The 19,182-nt window shown below is 38.2% G+C and overlaps 1 protein-coding gene across 2 annotated transcripts in view; it reads right to left on the bottom strand.

Annotated features, from left to right (window-relative positions):
* The window catches only part of Sfl (N-deacetylase and N-sulfotransferase sfl), a 248,769-nt gene that overhangs the window by 211,745 nt on the left and 17,842 nt on the right, over window positions 1-19,182 (bottom strand). The window contains exon 2 of one of the 2 annotated variants that reach the window (XM_072897794.1): window positions 10,105-10,168. The exons of the other annotated variant lie outside the window; for it this stretch is intronic. The gene's annotated coding sequence lies outside the window, so the exon portion shown is untranslated. The remainder of the gene's footprint in view (window positions 1-10,104; window positions 10,169-19,182) is intronic. 2 annotated transcript variants of the gene reach the window in all.

The following is a 19,182-nucleotide window of genomic DNA, read 5'->3' as shown; positions in this document are numbered from 1 at the left end:
AATATAAAGCCAATATAACTTTGATAACTTCTACTTCCGATGTTAAACTTTTTGCGGATAGCGTGCGATTTTTACATCGGACGAAAGATTTTAAACTGTTTTCACTTTTTCATAAAAAAAAGGTACAAATCTAACATTTTTATTGTTCCTAATGCTAAGAACAGTTATAAAATTTATTTAAAGTTTTTGCAGAATGTCTAGTATTGTAATAAAAATTTTTCTTTGACATGGTGAATATATTGTATATAATAGTATGTAGGAAAATTGTAAAAGTATTTATAAAGTTTATCTCACGCATCAAAGAAATTAAATCGACTTTCATGATGCTGTGAATATAACGCAGCTCATAGATCATCCAAAGACAGCGAGCAAGAAAGTGATTTGCCTGACAACAGCGGTGAAAAATAGCGCATAAACGAAGCCATGCAACATTATGAAAAAGTTACTTTTAAAATGTATTGTAATTCCGCAAGGAAAAGAAAAATGAAAGAAAGCCGTATACCTAATTGCATGATCTAAAATTTTATGATTGCTGCGATTTCGTTTATTATCATTGGTATCGTTAATAATATCGAAGAAGTTGGATAAGTCGTAGTTGAAGCTATTATATAATAAAGGTATATTATGTCATGATCATTGTCTAGAAAATCAAAATTGTCTTTCGACCACTTTTATGACGCTTTTAAGATCCTACAAAATTATTACAGGATATCTTTGATATATTATAATATTACGATACATGTGCATACATCTAGCAATAATAATCTTTTATCTTTGCATTTATTACTATCGTAATCGTCAAGATAATAATGATTAATGAGATATTAAAAAGAATTTAAAAATCGAACTTTAGATTATACGTGGATCGAATCATCGAAAATCTGGATTGTTAAATTGTTTAACAATAATCAACGCGATACATCAGTAAAAGAGAATTCCAATGGGTTTGAATGTACCTACATGACTCTGTGTGAAAATCGCACAATTTCATTTTATGGACTAAATCAACAAGTCAAATTGTGTACGTAAAAATCGACAATCGAGCGAAACGTTTAGTTTTTCATGTCGGGGTATACGTGTCAATCGTCAAATCCCTATCCCTTTTTTATCAATAATATTTTCACCATGACGAAGAGAAACGTGATTTTGCACGAAGCGTGACAGCACAGGCTTTACTAACCGGCTTCGAACAATCCATAGAGGGGATTATTTTTTACTATAGTGAAGAAAGCGTTTGAATAGGAAAAAATAACATCGAGAACGGGAGATGAAGGCAGATAATCAGATTTTTCAAGTGTGGGAATACTATAAATTTTTTACGTATTTTTTTTACGTATATAGCTATCTATTAGTTGAGGATGCGTAATTATATTATATTACTTTTTTTAAGTACACTCACTAATTATTCATTTGATATATGTGTCACTGAATAAAACAATTTTTAAATCATTGTTTTATATCTAGAAAGGCGATATTCCGAGAGGAGAATTTTATTCGAATTTGATAGGACTTTAGTTTGTATTTCAAAAGCTTCCGAATAATTCCAGTTCTTCATTATTAAACATTCATATTGCAAATTAACGCTGCTAAAAGTTGTTTAAATTATTCATATATAATTATTCGCTTGATGCATATCGATACAAAGCATAATATCACTGTAAAGTCTCGTGGAATATTATCTGTCGAAAAAAGCCTGGATTATAATACTGCCTTACGAATAATTTATCGAAAAAAGTTGACGAGAGAACAAAGGTGGCTGTGTAAATTAATCAGCCTTTTTTTATATCGCGCTAAACGTTTCAAAAATATAAACATTTAAGTTTCGTTATCTGAAATAAACTCTTATTCAGAGATATATGTAGAATGATGGCATAGTACTGACAATGTCGGCCTTATTCACAGAGTTTTCAGACGCTTTGTGCGTGAGACAGCTCGCTATCAAAGTCTAGCACTCTTATCTTTACATACGCGTCACGACCTGAAAGAGCGTCGCAGATGAATAGCATCCGTAGAGTTTTGAAGGCCCTCCGAAGGCGAAGGGACGAAGGGACACGCTTAAAGGCGCCGTGTCTGCTTCGGTGATGTTATATCCGTAAAGGGGCGAGAAAGCTTCCGCGAGGATCTGAATTTACCGTCGAATTAACAACCGGCAGAAACTTTCGACGGATTCGCACAAGTTCGAGAATTGTAATGTTAAAGTCTATCCGGCTTGCAATTAAGCATCAAGTAATTAAAACCATGATATTTGATGCGCCGACAGAAATGATAGATGTGTTTCAAATTAATCGAATTTATAAATTTTATACTTTTCGTTTCTGCTTTCTCTATTGATCAGCAACGACAGAATGATGATGAGACACATGTTCCACGTCAATTAAGCGAGCATTATGTCAGAACGTCGCGATAATGATGTGAATAGATCGTTAATAGAACCGTTAATCAAAAAACTATAATAATGTTAACACAAAAAGATATCGGACAGCGAAAACATTTTTTATTCCATTTGTTTTTGGCGAAAAGGATTTCGGAGGATTTACATGAGCGCTAAAGTTACGTCGTTGTGATACTCGTTAAATCTAAAAAAAAAAAAAAAACCGTTTTTAGCCGTGTTATGGCATTAAAAAAATGTGTTATTGATCAAACGGTGTTGATGGACGGGGAACGTGCGACTGCACGGCTACCCGGCAGATCTGGTGCCTGGTACAATTGGTTTAATATATAATCATCCTAGGAAAATCGCTACCCGATGGATTCGCCCTTCCGATGGCTTTCGCAACGTGCGTTTAATGAAGGGGTGTTCACCGAACTACCGGCGCAGGAAGTCGTCTATCACCATAAAATCTTCCGGAGTAGTAGTTAAGGGTATGATTCCATGAACTAGCGCAGTCGGGACTCGTATATTTCCGCGGAACTTTACAGAATGACGATATGCAAATTGAATAATAATGTTGATTAACAAAACCTGTATCACACCTCGAATTTCGTAGTCTCATTTTCGCTCTCTTCTATCTTTAAATATGATATCAAAATTGTGAGTTTTAAGACTTTGACATTCATCTGATAATTGAAATAAAAATCCATGAAAATGTTGTAATTTAGTGATCATGATACGTTGGTGGAGTGAGCATTTGGTTGTCAGCTTATCGATTTATCCAGCTTATTATTTCAACGAAGCGTGATACTTTAACGAATTCCAATGAAACGCAACGAGACACTATCGATAGAATTGTGCCCGTTATAGCAAAATCTGCAAGCTGAGTCGGGGATGGAAACCAATAAATCCAACACATCGACGAGTTCGACCGACCACGTCCGTGAAAAATATTTTATTTTCATACGAAAACCCACCAGCGTCCCGATATTTTTCGGCGCGTGAACGTAAACAACTTTCATAGCGCGAATTGGCGTGCTCATCGAAATTGCATGCCGACGACATGCGAGTAGGTCGCGAGAAACAAATGTTCATTTATTATCATCTATCAATGCGCCATTGTCCGCGTGTCGAACTTTGTTGAAAAAAATAATGAAATATTATTATCGATTGATAATATTAAACATTTCTCTTCAAGAATACTTTGACATTCCATCAAAACTAAATTTAATCCTCTCAGATTATAAATACGAAGAAATGGTATCGCAAAATTGCAAATATAAAAAGTCAAACAAAGGAAATCAAATTGCTGAAATTGAAGAAAACAAGACTGTTTTGTCGTGAACTTTGTCATAAAGACATTCCGTAGACTCATCCGTCTCTAATAGATATCGCATTTAAAGGTGTCGAGATCTCCATGTGTTTTGCCGACCCATAACGTACCTAGTCAGCGAGATCGTCGTTAAAGCGAAACAATGGGCATTCGGATTACGTCCAATTCATTTATCACGTGCTTTCGAGAGCGAGGCGGCAGAATGAGGGAAAAAAATGGAAAACAGCGTGACCCGCGCTCGGTGGCGAGTCCGGCAAAAAGAGACATTGCCAAGAAATTAATTCCACGGTTAACCGTCTGTGAGCCATTACACGACCTGCAATTCGCGGGTTTTGCCATCCGGAATAAGTTATCGTCTCGCAAGCTCCGACGACATGATATCGAAGGATATCATTTTTTATAAAAAATACGCCATTAAAACAATACTCCACTTTATCAATACTCCGATAACGATAACTGAGATATTTGCCACGGCTAATGATATCGCTGCGGTATTTGCTCTCTCTCTCCCTCTCTCTTTTATATCGTGACTTATTTCTTTCAATAAATGGGAAAAAAGTCAATATATCTGTTAGAGAAGATTCCTCGCGCAAGAAAGAATGATCTCTCTGCTTGTTTTGTCGTAAATATGAAGAAACGGATACAACGTCTTTAATTATAAATCCGAGGAAAACATCAATCTCGCGGTTTCTCCTTGCTCCGCAATATTGCGTTCTCAGGCGAGTACTTAATAACGCGGCTGCCACGAGGCCGGCACGGCATCCGGGAGGCGTTGCAACCGAAAGTGCAGGTGGGTTACTCCTTAAACGTGCCAGTCTTGATAAGCGCCGAATTAGCGGCGCCACGTCGGGGATCTCGGCAATTAGTCAGGGGGCACGGACGTGCCAAAAAGCTCGGTAAACTCGTGCCTTGGCCCCGCGAACTTCGCGACGACTTCGCACGTAAATCAGCGCTGTCCGGGCGACGCGACGTTCCGTTTTAGCGGGACACCCGGTACACATACCGTACTTGCCGGGGTTTACTGCGCGGTGAGTTACTTGTGGGATTAATATCCCTATCTTCTATTCGTTCGCATTCAACCCCTTTCGAACCCCGCACATACGGTCGGCGCGTTACGTGCCGGGATAATGTATGTGTGTGTGTGTGCGTGTGTTTGCATGCATGTATGCGTATATATCTCTACAATAGAACTGGCATTTCCACCCTCCTGTATAGTCGGTAACACTGTTGCTACGTCGGCAGCACACTTTCGATTTATGACTTTGTATATATTATTTCGACAGTTCTCTCTCTCTCTCTCTCTCTCTCTCTCTCTCGCTTTTTATCTGTCTCTCCTCCTTCTCGTGCCATTGGCCGATATATTCTCTCCGTTTCTCTTTTTATTCTCCAATCGCTCACCTTTCTTTTTCCTTTATATCACTCTTTGCCCGAGTCTATCGTATCTATCATTTATTCCTTCTCTGTTGCACGTCAGACGACTGTTTCCTGAAAATCGATGATCGTCCACCAAACGATCGGAAATGCTTAATCGTCTGCATGCAATTTGCATTGCGATAGACTTTTTTTCCAATACTTGCGAAACCTCAGACACACATTCTAACGGTTCGATCAATAGAGAAGAGAGCATTCTATTATGTATTCTTTTTTTATCGATTTGGTGAAAAACTAAAATTGAAGATGTAACTGTTTTTTTTTTAATAGTTGACGAAGCAAATTAATTATAAAAAATTAACTGATACTTAATATCTTTTTTTTAATTCTAATGTGATTCTATTATATATTTTACATTTCTATTACATATTTTATATTAATTTAATATAAAGAGATTTGAAAGTAATTAATTATATAAACTTAATGTTGAATAAAATTTATTCTTGCAATGTCACATTCGATCGCTACGAACTTTGATCAATCAACAATCAAATCTGTAAATACATTTCACCTCTCAACCTTATACGTATGTATATAGAAAATGCGTATGAAAGAGAAAGGATCGAAACGTACAGTTGTATATAATGTTTATTCGTTGAAAACTAATCTCACCAACTCCATGTCGGACTTTACTGTTCTCGCAAAATAAGTCACACAAATTGTCCGCTGCTCTTTCCTTTTCATGTGGATTAAACTCCGGTAGCAGCATCGCTACTTCTGTTTACGCGCGCGCACCGTACTAATCCCGAATTCAAGGATGAACGTTGATGCCAGGAATTCCGGAAGTACCGGGATTTAGCAGCGTTTCGAGAGTTTCGGCTACACGAGAACGTTTTTGATGCACGTTTAACCGCCGCGGCACGCCGGCGATAGTTAAGTGGTTTAGAACGTTGCAATCTGCTGTGTTCCAACAATTTATAAACTATGTGTCAAACCGCGTATCTAACGCTATTCTTAAGATTCAAATTCCTTTACTGACAATGAGATGATAATAATAATAATTTGATCGATGCTCATTTGTGCAGTCAAGAAAATAAAATTTTTGTCGATTTGTAAATTAAAAAGATATGCATGATCTTGAGACGTTTGAAATAAATTTCTAATATTAAAAAAAAAAAAAAAAATTATAAAAAACTTGTATCAAACTGGAATAGATTCACCGTGTGAGCGACTTTTATTCGTAGTCTGTTATCGCTTTAAATATCATTGTTTCATAAATACGCTCTATCGTGAATGATGCATTAATTCTATTATTAATTGAGTCTCAAGTACAGGAACGGTTCAAACTTTGTAAATAGATTACTTTAGTCGGGGTGCCGCATCACTCGGTTTAGGATAAATTTGTTAAAATTGAATTTGCGTGTTAAGCGGTGTAACGCAGAAATCGCTTGTCGCACAGGTTTAATCCTATACGAGGAAAAGCGAAGTGTATGTTATCATAATGAATTCCGTAACTCTCCGCGAAATCCCTTATATCCCTCACATACCTTCTCTAAATTCACACGTGTCGGGCAATTTCGCCAAAGCTTCGCATATTTACTTTGTAGGATTAAACATTATGTATAAGCAATTATGTGTTGATTTTTTACTATATCGTGCATCTGTCGCGCCATAATATATATAAATAAAAAATGATCATATTGTTATTGAGTTCTTGAATAAAGGAAAATATATGTGCTACTTTTCACCTCATCTTTATCGTTCCATATAGGAAGTGTAAGAGGATATTCGTTCGAAGCTGCTTCTGTTAAAACAACACTCTCAAGTACTCGATTCTAGGAAAGGATATCGGTATCCATATTGGCTTCGGGCTGCCAATCCCAACTGTCATTAAAGTGGGTGAAGAAAAGAGGTATCTGTGATCACTGTGATTTATTAGCTTTTGCATAAACGTAGGCGTTATGCAAAAATCGCTGCAGGAGATGTTTCGATTTTTCACACGATTGTATAATCGATATATCGATAAAATGTATTTGAAAAGTTTTTTTTTTATTCCAAAATATGAAATATATTTAATTTAATTGCGATCTCTTTATCGATAAATTTGTTTAATTAAAAATTAAAGAAATTGTAATAATGTGAATTGTGTGATTTGCTGTGAATTGATGATAGTTTTCGCATTTTATTTTTATTATCTTATATACACACACACACACATATACTCTACACAGGTACTCTATCATCTTGTCATCTTTTCAATCAGACGGACTCTTTAATTAGATGAAAGCCATATAATTCTTTTCACATTAAGTGCAAGTAAAGGCAGAGGTAAGCGCGATGCAATACGCATTATTGACAAGAATTCTTGCTCAATTTCTCGATCACTTAAAAGAGGACCGCTTAATTTTAGATAGAAAGGAAGCTAAGAGGTCTCCTTTGCTTCCCAAGTACCGTAGGTATCCATGACGACGCAATGATAGTGTCTTCTAGTCCTCGACATCAAAGAGCTTGTTGAGTATTAGTGACAGAAATCGAAGCTAGTTCGGTAGGAGAAAGATGGTCGGTTGGATAGAGAGATTGAGATAACCCCACCCGTTTTCTCAAATCCTCCCTCCTTCGTCGGAAGCGCGAAGGGAATGAGAAGTCAGGATAAACGGGCACGAAATAGAGAAGGTGATAGCACCCCTTGAGCTATTGATCAACGGCGACGAGGCACCGACAACACGTCCTCTTAATTAAACCCTCTGGGAATACGAGACGATCCGTCTACATGGGGGTGCGAATACAGGGTCACCTACGGGTATCCGAAACCGCCGTCGCCATCGTCGAAGACAAGCGCAGAAGACGGCTAGACGTTTCAAGTTTGAACAACCTTTCGCTCGAACGAAGTGCTCAAAGCCCCCAGGTGGTTCGAAAGATCGGAACGTTAATAACTTAGCTGTTCTCACGATTGGCGGCCAAGAGATTTTTCTTTCTGCGCTTTTTTTCTTTTCTGATTTGCTTCCGCCCGCCTTTGTGTCTGCTTCGTCTTTGCGTCTTTATAAAGTTTGAACAATCTTCAGAGTTCAAACGACGTAGTATGACACGATCTCTTAACGTCCTTTGTCAGAGCGAGCTGTCAAACGCAAAGATCATGTCAACGAGTATCCGGCGAAGAGTTTGTCGTCCATTTTCGCGCAAGTTTGCATTCTTGATACTTCCTGAGCTAGACAATTGACCGAGACTCACCTCCTCCTTTAGCAATGACTGGATTTAATATTAACGAGAGCAACGTACCGACTATTAAAAGTGTACTCTCGCCATCTTTAATTATACAAGTTTAATGTCTCTTTTACTCGTACCTTCTAATTCTATTCCTCTTGCTAACTCTGTCCACCTTCTACGCCGCGGTCACACTCGAGTGAAAGTTTCAGTTGAGTTTCAGTCTGCTCGACGCAAAGTAATGCGAAAGGAATCTCTGGAAATTCAGGAAATCCTCATGACACGATGCCGGCCAGTGTCTAACATTAATGCTATATTTTAAGATTCTCATTGAGATTTGATGTGTGTCCTTATTTATTAAAACAAAACCTTTTTGCAGCATGTATGCTACATATGAAAATCACATCAGAATTTTATATTAGAATGTTACATTCTAAATAAAATCACTTGTCACAAATTTTTTATTACTATAATAAGTATAATAAAAAATTCCTGGTTAAAGCTTCAATACGAAAAATAAAGTTCATTATTTATACGTCCGAGTACTAATAAAGCGCTTAGCTACTATTACAAACGGCATCGATCGCGCGGAAATTCCGAGAACATCTTTCACATGAAGCAGTAAGGAGTAAATTGTTTCATGCTTAGAGGAGTGTGAGATTGGAGGAGTGACGTACACGTTACTTCGACGGATAGGATATGGCGTAAAGGGAAGAGGGCAAGGCTTCGGGACTCGTTCGTCGAGTAATTAGCGACGGTAGCAAGAGGAACGGTTTATTAGCGCGGAAAGCACCGAACACCGCTGGGGCAAATATTCTCGCTCATGGTTCACGATACCATCGCGAGAGGAACGTGGGCGGTGAACTAAACTTCCGCTAGGCATCCAACCTTCATTTCGAGCAAATGATGGCTGCGCATCCTACTGTAGATCTTACTAACGCTATATCGATGTTGACGCTATGCGCAAACCAATGGGAATTACATTCCGTGTATTTGTAAAAAAGGCGTCTTCGAGTTGATGCGACGTAAAAACGATATCTGTTTAAATGGAAATAATTTCTTTTTTTTTACTAGTTTAACAGAACAATAGAATCCAAAATTACGATCATTGATATTTCGAATTTTTAGTAAATTTTAATTTAATTTTATTAACATTCCCCAAAACGGATTTTTATTTAAAAAAAAATTTTTTTCATTGATTGTCGTTAATCTCAGGATCGTCGATATTCCACGGACGATATATTTCTTCAATATTATTGAATTTTGTTCACGCTTCAATGATGAGAACGCGGAGAATTCCACTAGAAAAACTTTTGATCGTTTCGAAGACGTATCTTTCGCGTCACAGTTCTCTTGTAGTTCCTTTCCGCATCCGAGAAAGGGAATCGTGCTATGTGTAAGGGTGGACAGTAAATTCCGAGCAATAACTGTTCCTCGTTCGCAACCCTTTGCACGAGGGTAACGCCGGAAGCGCACACTTGCCCTCGACGCATTTCAGACGTTCACCATCCATAACTTCAGAGAATAGGTGGAACGTCGTGATATGGCTAGCCGGAGAGTTCTGTAAACAGCACGATGCTGCTCGACGGAAACGGAAGTGCCTGATGTCAGCAGAGTGGTAAGAATTAAAAAGTTATTGCAAGCTTCGTGGAGAAAAAGAAAATAAAACAAAAGGTATATAACACGGATATAAAAAAAAAACACCCTGCAGCTAATCGCTGTGGAAAAGCAAATCTTGTGAGAGTAATCGTGCGCAGAAAAAAAGCTTTGCAATTAAAAAGTAAAATCGTAAAAAAATCTGCTTTATTTTTAGAGAAAGGCAGCTCACCTTATTCATCCCATTGTAATGTTGGATACTTGCTTTCCGCAGTCAAACACTCGCGAAATTCAGTCTGGAAAAGAACGAGCGAAAATTATATTTCTACACACCTATGTATCTCGTTTTCATTTCTGCTCGTCCAACAATTTTCATGTATATAAATTAAACACGATGTCTCTCGCACCAATATGAATTTCAATATAAATCACGCTCCACAATCAGAAATTCGAGAGAATGTCGAAGGCGAGATAGAAGGTGACCCATTAAAAAGCTATATATCCCGATGCTCTCGTCGCAGCACGATGAAAGGGTAAATTTCATAAAACTTGCTTCCTCCCAGCTCTTACTTTGCCGACGTCCGAGCTGCCGGTGGCAACTCCGAATGAATTTTACATGAATCTGTTTCCCCGACGGGCCGCGCGCGCGGCAAAGTTAATAGCGACAAAAAGAACTTTGCCGCTCGACCTGCTCGTTAAAAGAAAAGTACTCGATTCGCCAGCCTCCTGTTTCAACCATGGTCTTTGGCCTTTTTTGCGTCCCCGTATCTATTTCGTGGATGAAGAAGACAAAAAAAAGAAATTCAACGCTTTTCGATTTATATATATCCTGGATTTGCTCGGCACCACGCATGTTCGATTACACGGGAAACGTGTGAAGGTAACGAATGAAGGGCCTCTAAATTTCTGTCAAGTGAAAAGTGTTCTCTCGATGACGGTCGCGTATCTTTGAGATAATCTTCACCTGTGCCCTTCCATCATCGTTCTTCCTCCCTCGACCTTCTTCTCCTCTATCCTTCCAACGTCCTCCATCCTCTTGTCATGCTGTCGAAAAGGATGGTTTCTACTGGCAGCGGCTCTCTCTAGATACGGAGGGTAAAACTCCCTATCGGCAATCAGACGATTCTGGCAGATGATTCGCCCTTCACGAAAGGTTTTGATATTGATCTAAGTTCTATGGCAGTAGACGATAGCGATGTAGAAAAGATATGTGTGTTCCACTTCGGAACACATCGAAAAAAACTTGGATAATGCTTTTGCTATCTTCTAATTCTTCTAGCTTCGAAAAGCTTTCTCTTGCAACTTTTTTCTTACCCTTTTTTCTAATGCGATAATCTAAGATATATTTCACTCGCATAAGCTCATTATTTAACTTTTTACAAATTTTCTACTCACTAAAATGTGAATCATGTTCAACAACTATATTTATTTAACTTTACCAAGAAACGGCCAAGTGTGCAAAAAAAGTAAGGCGGCAAACTAAGAATTTGAAAGCTTAATAACGAAACTTGGCGAGGTACTTCGCTGCATGGAAACTTCCACGAAAGTAGACTCATGAATTCGGTCGGTTCAATTCCAGCTTGGGCAGACGGACCGACCTGATCGAGATTTTCTCTCTCTCTTTCTCCCTCTCTCTCTCTCTCTCTCTCTCTCTCTCTCTCTCTCTCTCTCTCTCTCTCTCTCTTTCTGTTTCTTAATATTGCACACTTTCCAAAACAGTTTTCCTGGATATTCAACAACTGCACGACTTCATCGAATATTGGCGCACGCCTGGGTGATTTGTGTCTATTTTATTACACTTCGCTGAATCGCCAATTCTCGTGAGTATCGATTGACGTTCCCAATTTACAGAGTTTACCCGGAAATATCCGCTTGTCTCTCGTTTCCCATATAAAAACATGATTTATTGTACGAATCGTAGCTTTCGACAATTAAGCGCATCGTTAACTTTTTTCTCGAGATGTATCGGAAAATATATAATAAACAATACAATGTGCCTCACTATTAAGATTGATAAAAATAAAAAAGTTGAAATAAAAGCACACAATCCTCCTTTTAGAAATATAATAAGAAAAGTTTTTAACAAAATATGAGAAGAAACGTATAAAGTGTAAAATAGTAGGTTAAATATAATGAAATATGAAATCGATATTATTATCAAATTCGCGCATTTTTTTTTTCTAGCTACAATTAAACTAATTTAATTGTAATAAAAAACGCTCGAATCACCTCGTATTTTTATTACATACTAACGAAGTGAATAGAATCGAATTGTTTTTATAATTCATAAATAAGAATTGTATCTATTTCGCGATTAATCATTTCGATTAAGTATCGTCAAACAATTGCAAGTACGAAAAATAACAGATTTATGCAAATAGCAACAAGAGGAGGTCAGCAAAAAGAACGAGACTGGCGAAAACGTCGTTGAGGCTATTTCGCGTATAACGGGTGTCGGAAAGTGGCCGTTACTCGCCGCGGACTAACTGGATCGAAGTAATCCGGAGAATCCAGGGTACGGACCGATACCTCGATATTTAGAGTTATTGCCGGATCGCGGAAAGTTCCGTTCCGGGCCTGTAATCGATGTAACGCCCGCCGCTTTATTACCCCGGTCCATTAACCATCGTTTGGTTTGTGTGTACACACCCCGATAGTAACGAGAAAACGAATGGCATACTGTGCAAATAGGATGGCGAGGCGGGAGGGGGGAGGGAAGGGAAGGGTTAAATTTGGTATCACAATTAGCCTCATTGCGGACGTTCAAATTCTAGCATATCGGGCAAATTTCTCGAAATATAATAATCTTCAGATCACGCATAAGATAATCATTACGTCGATCATTATGATTTTCGCGATGGTACACTGCAAATTTCGCATTCTTTAAGATATTCATGATATTCACGGTCGTAATTACGAAGGAAATAATAAACTTAACGAATGCAAGCTATAAAAGTAAACAGTATATATTTATATATGTGCATGGAGAATGGAAAAATGCAAAATATGAGATGCAAAAATGAATGCAACGCGAGGTTGTAGGAAACAAAAATATGATTGCGAAAGCATCATCCAGATATGGAAGAAGAGAATTTTCGTATTTTCTTGAACGAAAATTAAAAAAAGCTCAATGTAATGTAAATTCGTGAATATATGTATATACGCATAAATATAAAACCTTTGGAATGTTTGAAGCGAGAATTAAAAACTTTAGAATGTTTGGAATGTTTGAATTAAAAATACAATCGTCAGCGTGAAGCAAAAAATTTATGTAGGACCGTGAGAACGTTCCGTCATTTAAACGTCGTGCGTAATATTATCATGTATCTCTGCCGTTGTATTGTGTTAATTAAATAGCGATATGTACATTCGTTTTATTCAAGATCAAAGAAAACTCGAGGTGTTGGAAGAAGAAAAAAAGACGGCACTTCCGAGTCTTTGACACCACTTTGCTGTTTCCGTCGGACAGAAATAGCAAAATGAGCATAATGGCGGGGGAAGGGGGTGGACTAGCGGAAGCAGCTTGGGATAATAGAGCCACTTGGCATTACGAATGAAGTAATTTATTTTACTTCACTTGCGATCCTTATCCTAGTCTTGTGCTTATTTAAGCGGCCTTCGTTCCAATAAAGAGTAAAGAGAGGAAAAAATATAGAGAGGTAGTTTCTCGGCGTTCGGGGAGCGATGCTGGTCGATGGAAACGAGGATGTTCAGCGAATCGTATCGAATCCACGCCCTCGGTCGTTCTTCGTCGATCTATTTACTGATCGCGTTTGTTTAATCTATCTCGCACACGGATTCAACGCAATTTTACTACCGGATTCTACGTGATGATACGCTGACCTAACCGTGCGACTAACACCACGCATGCTTCTCTAATTATGGCTAACCCCATCTAGTTATAATAGCAATGTAATTACACGACTGTCCAATCGACCTCTCCGTTCTTCGTATTGTAATTTGATAATAATCATCCCACGGCTGCTGTTACATTATTATCGGTATTCCCTTGTTCCTCGATCACGACCGTGTCTGTGGTTTTCCCCGGGGACAAGCTATTTTCCTCCAACATATTTATTCCATTCGAATGAAAGTCCAATACGCTGTTGATATATGCGCACGTAGTTACTTCTCCGAACATTATTCCGCGTGGATATAGTAATCTGGCATTCGTATAGTTCGATGTCGCGTTCGATACCAAAGATTGTAATCTTCGGATTTATTTACGCTGAATTTATATGTGTTCACATTATATATTGCTAATTCGTATACGCGCAATTTAACAAACAATTTACAACAAATATAATCAATTTAATATTATTCTGATATAATAGATACATTTTAATTTATTAATGTCACTCCATTTAACATTCTATTGACATTATTAATTTACATTCTACATTTGAATCGGAGTGAATTATTCCTGCGATTATACGTTTTGTTTTTTTACCAACCATCGTAGTCCACCTTAATTCGTAGTGATATGAGATTAAGACGTCAAGATACTATCCTTGAGTTAAGTCTAATAAAACCGTTTTGTGCGCGCTGTATCTCTTCTGTCTGACCATATCAGTGCGCTACTACTTAAAGTCTCACGCGCGCACATGTCTGATCGTAAATGTCCACTATTCATTGCGACACCTCACGACTTATAATTTACGTCGCGTCGTAATTCATTAATCATGGTCATTACGTGACCTGGGCTTATTTCCGCGTTTTCTTTCGTCATAGAGACGACGAACAATTAACAGGGAAACCGCTTACCCTTTAACAGCAGCAAGGAAACATTGCGGTTAATAGCGTCAGATAAAGACATCCAACGGATAGCTCATTCCGACTTCGCGTGACCGACTCTCTCTCTCTCTTTCTCTCTCTGTTTTTCTCTCTCGCTTTCTCCCTTTCCCTGACTATATTCCGCGTACATAAGCGTCCCCACAATGTTTCACATAACGAGTTTTTTTTTTTAGAAACGTACAAAGAGCCGCGTGGCAACTGTCACGCGAGTAACCGAGCGGCAACATGTGACGCAAAAATACACCCTGAACGCTTTTAATATTTTCCGATATACCGCGCGTGTTTTGCGAGTGTAGTGGTGACGTCTTGACATGCGTGGAGGTTGGCGTCGCACGGCTGCACGAAAATGTACATACATATACATTTATATAATCTGTGTACCGTTCTAACACATGTGTATGTAGCGAATAAAAGTCACGACAGTTTACTTGCTGTTGTAGCTACTAGGAAGTTTGCGTGGCGACTGACGTGACCGTATAACTGTTACAGCGTAGAGGTGACATGCCCTCTGCGATCGTAACTATGATTTATTTCCGTTATTTTTTTACATTGTAACAAACTAGTTTTGTTTCGACTTGTGTGTCTCTTTTTCTAGCATCTCGACGCGACTCGCCGTTCTGTGGGAATTCTTTCAGCTCGCGAGAAAAGTTATCTTATCGAATTTAGAAATTGTGATTGTAGGTAGAGGTACTTACGGCTGCTATGTCGTGCGCGATGTCGTATCTTATGAAATATTTTACGTCCTCTAAGGTTGCACCAAGTTATTGTGCAATATTGGCAGCCTGACTTTTCAAGGATAGTAACGCGTGATGTGTGCGTCGTTGACACTCCGCAAAATATCCACGAATATGAGAAAAATTTCTATTTACTAGCAAATAGCCAATAGCAAAAGATCAATATTAGCGCATGGCAAATATTGCCGTCGCAACCATTGGTCACGAAGTCTTGATGTACATACGTCCCGGTAACATGCGGTGACAGATTGCTCGCGTTCCAATTACGTCCCCATGTATAACGTATCGATTTATGATTCGCAAACGCGACAACTCTTTGACATAAATATACGCCTAAATGCATCGTTAAGTATTTTGCCTGTGTGATCTGGCCAATCCTTTTCGAGTTAATAACTTTGCGTAAGTATCGCGTAATTATCGTGTAATTATCGCGAGTTTATTACCACGCCCGTGCGTGATGCTGCGAGCGCGTATATAAATTGCACAAGTGATGTAATCATGTTATAAGTCTATCATGCACAAACGCTAATATATCTTCTAACAGAGATTATTGTGACGCTTGTTTTCTGAATGGATAATGTAACGCGATATGTCATGGAAAAAGTTTAATATCACTGATATTGCATGATGGATCGTTGTAATATATATAACAAATAAAACTTGTCATTAAATACATGACTACGATTTTATTAAATTTATTTACAGACACGTTGCGTGTAACGATGTCGGTAACATTACTTGCGCGTCCAGTTCGTGTTCCGATTACAACTTTCCGTTGCATCTATTTTTAGTTTCTGCAGGAAATAGAAAACAGCGAAACGGATATTTAAGCAAGCAGGAACAGAGATTTATCCCACTTTAACGGCGGAAGGGAAGCGTGTGACAAGGGAGCAGTCAACGACCGAGCCGATATAATTCAAATCTGGTATCTCGGCGTCGCCGGCAGGAGCAACGTCGTGCATTACAATATCGTGCATAATGCCGGCGAAAAAAAGCTCGACGAATATGCGACGCGGTCCCGTCGTAATATAAATCATTGAGAGCGCTGGCGACGCTCTCTGGGTGTTACCCAGATAAACCGCGCGCGGATGGATTCATCGACCATTGACACGGGACCGACCTCTTCACCTAAGGCGCGCTGTGTGAACGCGCCATGAGGTTACAGCAGATTATATCTGTCTGGTAAGAAAAGAAAAAAAAAAAAAAAGAGGAAGAGAATAGTGGGAGCGCATCCATTTCAAGGTAACGGATAACTATCCATCCACTCATACATAGCGTGTATATCGTAACGTTGGCGATTCATGCACTATGAGCCCAAGGCAAGAGAAAGATCCTTTTTATCACACAAGAACGCAAATCCTCGCATTTGCTGTAAAATCACCTTCCGCATTCTTATTCGACTACCCTTGAGCGCGGTTAAATCTTGTACCGGATACGGGGATCGCATATGCGTGTGCATCATGCGAGTGTGCGTGCTTTATGACGAGCTTGCAGTCATGCAACGGAGATTAACTAGGGTGGCGCACAACAACCCGACGGCGGGATATTAGAGGCGTTCGTAGACGAAGGCGACGTAGGGTAAACGGAAGTCTAGGGCGGATTGGTATGGGTAGAGCGTGGGTGGGAAGTCGAACGATAACATTCGGGAGCGCGCCGAGATAACGTAATGTCGGTAATGGCTCGTAGGATCGGGGCTAACAACCCGTAAGAAACGACCCCTTCGATCCGAAACAGCCGTCCTGGCCGTCGCTCGCAAATGGCCGGACGGAGACGCGATTTGGCTCCTCGTTTCAATTGATTCGAGACGCGTTGGTCGCCATAAATAACACATCTATCGTCGACAGGAGGAGGGAGAAGGGACGGATAGTTAATGATTGTACGTGTGAGGTTATCGACGTTTCTTCACGGAAATTCCAAGAACCATGCGATTGTGAGCAAAGAAAAGCTTCAATATATGTAGAATTTACCGTTACATATGTTGAGAATGTTATAATAACGAACGAATATATTGGCGAATAAAATTGACAAATGTATTTCTCGATATCCCCTACAATATTAATACTGGTAATTCCAACTCTTTAACATAAATATATTATATTCTCAATTTGATCGTTATTTCGTAAATTAAATTAAAAACTGTCGATCGACATTAAGCTTTCCCTACGAAACAGATACGTCAAAATTTGTTATCATTATTCTCATTATTTAGAAGATGATCGTTCTTGGCATTTGTAAATTATAACGATAATGACCAAACTATTTTTGGTAATACATCACGTAAAATTTATTGAAATGTAAACGCCGCTCTAAATTGATTAGCGCATCGCGATAATTACACATGACATGTCCGTGTATGTCCGGAAATGAAATGTATTAATAATGAGCAATCCCTCCTGACGATCAATAACCATATCGTACCACTTTTCGTTTAAATACGTCAAACATCATGTAAAGTTCATAATCAACACATGTCTCGATGAGAAGATGGATGTCGTTGCGATTGTATAGACAAAGAGCGACCTGCTTCGAAAGCCGTAAAACATCAATTTTTAAGATAGTTTATCAGTTATTTATTAGGTGAATTATTTTTCAAATAAAGTCCTTAATCTACCGATCTATATCTCCATCTCCTTCAGTACATTAAGATTCTAGTGGTTGAAAAAAATGATTACGCGACGCACGCCACGACATAAATTTATGACACTAAATCTTAGGTCGACCCTAATGTATTAACGGTTAAGCATAATAAATAGGAAGTTATTTCACTACATTTTCTCTTGCTGCATTGTACATTCCTTTTTTTTCCAACGTAATCATATTTGCGTCGCAAAAAGAGTCTCTGTTATAGTTAAGGAGCACGGATGGATGAAAAGAAAGCCGGATCCCGTTAGCGAAACAGAAGATTAAAATGGAGTTTATAGAGCCCTGAGGACGGTAACGTATTAAAATCTGCAGCGCTTGCAAACGGGAAGATGGATCAAAGAAATCGCGTGCTTATCGATTGAACGGAAAAGAAAAAATGTTTAATAACTGTACGTCAGTGGTGCTAGAGGAAAGGCAGAATAATTGAATCTTTAAAAGAGTTTCATCACGGATTTAATCTTACGAGCGAATATTTCTCGATTGTAAGTTTTTCAAAAGGTATTGAAAAGAGTACAAGAAATAATTATTTATATATCACACATATTTCAATATATTAAACATTTATTTCTTACTTTTAGAATATTTTGAATAAAAAATTATGTTTTAATCTAATATATATACAAAATATATATATGAAATATATATATGTGAAATGCTTTTCAATAAATTTCTCTCTTTTTCTGAATAATATATCACCTATATATTTCAATATATTAAACATTATTTCTTACTTTTAGAATATTTAAAATAAAAAAATTGTGTCTTAATTTAATATATATATATATACAAAAAAATATATAAAATACTTTTCATTAAAGCTCTCTCTCTCTCTCTCTCTCTCTCTCTCTCTCTCTCTCTCTCTTTCTCTCTGAATTAATATGAACGCATTCTGTTTTTGATGAATAATTTTAAAGAACTATTCTCAACTCACAAGTATTGCATAATATATCTACCTTTATTACAAACACAACTTTAAATGGAAATACAAACCTTGAAGCGGATTTATTTGTTGCAATTAGTCTTGAATAAATGACAGCCTGGAATCAAAATCCTTTATTACATGTTATATTCACATGTTGCGGATGGAAGTGGAGTTTAGCATTACAGATTGCATCACTTAGACATTAGGCAACTCGAGA

This window comes from Anoplolepis gracilipes, chromosome 8 (genome assembly GCF_047496725.1).
Source record: "Anoplolepis gracilipes chromosome 8, ASM4749672v1, whole genome shotgun sequence".
Lineage (NCBI taxonomy): Eukaryota > Metazoa > Arthropoda > Insecta > Hymenoptera > Formicidae > Anoplolepis > Anoplolepis gracilipes.
This window is presented reverse-complemented; position numbering and strand designations above follow the sequence as displayed.